The sequence below is a fragment of the Dipodomys ordii genome, unplaced genomic scaffold (assembly GCF_000151885.1).
Source record: "Dipodomys ordii isolate 6190 unplaced genomic scaffold, Dord_2.0 Scaffold9, whole genome shotgun sequence".
Classification (NCBI taxonomy): domain Eukaryota; kingdom Metazoa; phylum Chordata; class Mammalia; order Rodentia; family Heteromyidae; genus Dipodomys; species Dipodomys ordii.
The window spans coordinates 12633821-12638068 of NW_012267225.1; positions in this window are offsets into that span (position 1 = coordinate 12633821).

Sequence of the window (4248 nt, forward strand, 5' to 3'; positions counted from 1 at the left end):
GGAAGGAAGGAAGGAAAGAAGGAAGGAAGGAAAGAAGGAAGGAAGGAAGGAAGGAAGGTAGAAGGGAGGAAGAGAGGGATAGGAGAGGAGGGAGAGATGAGAGGAGGGGAGAAAAAGGGAGGGAAGGAAAGGGAAGGGGAGGGGCAGGGAGGGGAGAGGAGGGGAGTTGAGGGGAAAGTAGAGGAGGAAATTCAATGAGGATTTGAATGAATACACAAGACCTGTTTTTGGCCTACAAGGGATGTAACTCCCTGATAAAATATTTATATTGGCTTAGGGATAAAGAATGGAAAGCACAGAGTGATTCCAATGTAATGATACTACAAGCCTTCAAAGCATGATTTCCATCAGACAAAAATTTAACAAAGGAATCGTAGAAATTGACCAAATTGAATGAGCAGATATTTGCATAATATTTAAGAAGCTACATAATATACACCTGTCAAAATGGACCATGAAACCTACTCCAAATATGCAATATTTGAAGAAATAAAGTCTTTCTATTGATCTTGCTACCTATGTCCTTTTCTATGCAGAAGTTCTGCAGTTTCATGCAATCCCATTTGTCCAACTTTTCTTTGATTTGTTGTGTTTCTAGGTCCTATTCCATTGGTCTTCAGGTCTGTTTTTGTGCCAGTACCAAGCTGCTTTGATTACTATGGTTCTAGTGTATATCTATGACAAGCAGAAAAGGTCAAAAAGCTATGTACATATGAGCATATAAGATGATGCTAAACAAAATGAACCCCAATATAGGGACAAAAGATGTTTTTACCTTTGTTGCTGTTGTTTTTAATGTACTTATAATGTACTATGTGAATTTTTTTTGATTCTTTTGTATGTTCTTCCCCCATGGTACAATCAATGTTTTCACTATATTTGACTCTAGTGCCCTACATCTTGTATATACATTTTTCTAATTTGAGGGGAAGGGAAATAAGAAAATGTTGAAATAAGGATAGAGGCTGACCCATTGTAGCAATGAGATGTACAAGACACTATGTTGAAACCTAATTTTACCATTTTTTTGTGGGGGGAGGAGTTGGGGAGGTGGGATGGGAAAGGATGGTTGGGGAAAAACAAAGGAGGGAGTAACAAGGTTTGATAGGAAATGTTCTTATTACTCTACTCATGTAACTGTAACCCCTCTGTACAGTATTTTTACAATTTATATATATATATATTAAAAATATATAAAATAAAAAAGAAAGTCTTCTTGAATATAAGAAAATTAAAACCAAATCCATTTTCTATCAGACCTTAATGGAATAAAATTAGTACTAAAAACAAGAGAAACTGTATTATTCAAAGTCTTGGAGACAAAACAACTAAAACCTGAATGAGCAGAGTCAACAATAAAGAAGGAAATTTTTAAGAATCCTGGAATCTAATAAACCTGAATGCACAATTTGCTAGAAACTCTGGATTATGTTAAAAGCAATGGCAGGAGGAAAATGTATAGCTATAAGAGCCCCTATCTAAAAGAAAATATGTCTCAAAGTCTAAGTATCCTAATGAAGCGTTTCAAACTCCTAGGAAAAAACAAGCTAAACTTATAATGAGCAGCAAGAAAAAATCTAAAATTTGACATATTCACTGCTGAATTCTATCAAAACTTTAAAGAATTAATAACAATTTTCCTCAAATTTTTCCATGTAAAAGAAAGGGAATACAAAGTACAAAATGTATTCTATGGAACCACAATTCCTCCTCCCATGAATAGATTGGAACACAGCAACAATCACACAAAAGCTTTTATGAACATCAACACAATAGTCTTCAATAAAATACCTGTAAAGGAAATTCAACAGCACTTTTAAAAGATCATCTACCCTGACCAAATCTATTTCATTTCAGAGCTGCAAGGAGGATTTAAGATACATAAATCCAAAGATATAACACAACACACAAAAATTGAATAAAGTACAAAATTGACATGATCATCTCAATTTATTCTGAAAAAGATTTTGAAGAAGTTTGATATCTCTTTAATGATAGAGCTACCAAGAAAAAAGAAGGAATGTTCCTTAACATAATAATGGTTATATGACAAACAGTTAATGTTACTGCAAAGGTGGAGAAGCTGAAATCATTTCATTTCAGTCAGTAAGGAAACAAAGAGATTCACTTTCCCCTTTCTTACTGAAGTTATCTAGTAATGGAATTTCTGGCCAGAGAGAGAAGGCAAGAGAGAATTGTATATAGAGAAAGACGAATTCCCATGGTATGATTCAATACCTAAAAAATACTCAATATTCCCTCTAAAATCTCCTAAGTCTGATAAACCATGTAGTTACATATAAAATGAAGGCCAAAGCATCTTTTTTTATATCAATAATGAAAAGGCTGAGAAAGACATCAGAAACCAATGCCATTCACTACAGCCTCAAATAAAACCCCTAAATACAAACCTAACAAAGGGAGAGAAAAGTTCCCTTCAATTAAAAAGAAACTATAATATCTAGGGAATGAAAATGAGCATGATTGAAATGGGGATGACCTCCAGTGGTGATGGTTTGGAAGAATTAATGTAATGAAAATGGACAAACTATCAAACACCTTCTGCTAATCCAATGCAATACCCACCCAAGTTCCAAGGTCATTTGTTCAGTATAGAACAATCCAACCAGAAAAATATGGAAGACCCACATAACAAAAGTAAGCCTGAGGAAAAAAAGAGCAAAGTTGATGTATCAGAATTTCAGACTTCAATTATATAACAGATCCAGAATAACGGAAAGGACATATAACTGACACAACAACAAACTCAATTAACAGTGGAACAGAAGTTCCAGAAATGAAACTACACAGCTTGAGAAACAGAGGTTTTGCTACAAAGAATACACACACTAAGCCAGAAAGTTGTGGCTCAGGCCTGTAATCCTAGCTACTCAGGAAGCTGAGAGTCGAGGATTGTTGGTCCAAGGCAGGATAGTTCATGAAACTCTTTACTTGTAATTAACCACCAAAAAAAAAAAAAGCCAGAAGATCATCTGTGGCTCAAGAAGCAGAGCAGTGGACTTTTTTAAAAACCCTCAGGGTGAGTGCCTAGGACCCGAGTTTAAGCCCCAGGACTGACATCAAGAAAATTAAATGACATTAAATTTTTTTAAAAAAGTAACTTAGGTATTGGTGGCTCATACCTATACTCCTAGCTACTCAGGAGTCTGAGATCTGAAGATGATAGTTTAAAGCCAGCCAGTGCAGGAAAGTCATAAGACTCTTAATTAACTACCAAAAAAGCCAAAATTGGCACTGCCCATAATGTGGTTGCCTTGAGCACAAAAGCTCAGGACAGTGCCCAGGCCTCAAGTTCAAGCCCCAGGACCATCACTAAATAAATAAATAAACTGCATATATACATAAATATATACCCCACAAACACATTTTAGGAAAAATAACCTCTTTAACAATTGATTTTTGCTTAATTGGTTATGTACATGCAGAAAACTGAACTAGACCTCTGCTTCTCACCTTGCGCTTACATCAAGTAGAAATGATTCCAAGATTTAATGTGAGATCCGACACTTTTAATCTATTCCTGGACTATTTAGGGAAAACTCTCCAGTAGAGGAACAAAAAATTATTTTCTAAATCAGACTCCAACTGTCAAATAAGACCAAGAACTCATAGATGAAGTTAGGTTCTATCACAAGAACTGCAGGGGAGGGCACACTTGGGTGAGATTCTAATTGTTTATCATCAGTGCTTGGCAACAGGTTCCTGTCAGTTATTAGTTTCAACTGGTTGGCTCACTTATTATAGTATTTGGTGTCAGGAGGTGGAATAAAGTTAAGGGTAAGGGATGGTTCCTATGAGACCAGAAATTCAAGCCATGAAGAAGAAGCTCTGTTTTGGGGTCCCAGCATACAGACCTCTCTTTCTCCACCATCTGCCGGTGCAAAAACTTCCTGTGTTATGGGGGTGAGACTGAGGTTGATAACTTTGAATCTTTTAAAATCCTCACCCAATACAAAGCAGTCAAAAAGATTCACAAGGTGGCAAGTACAGGCAATGTAGCCCAAGTGTGGAGAATGCTCTCTTGTGGGAAAATCGACATGAACAACAGAGACAAGAACAGCAGGTCAGAAAACCTGGAGGTAAGAAGCCAGGGCTTGAGAGACCTGGGGGCTGGGTGAGGCCAGCCCTTCCAGGACTGTGCTGAGTGAAGAAAGGGAGAGCAGGGTTTCTCCCAGGAAGCTTGGCTCTTCCCATCATGGGCTCCTCAGCACCTGGGAGGCAGAGAGG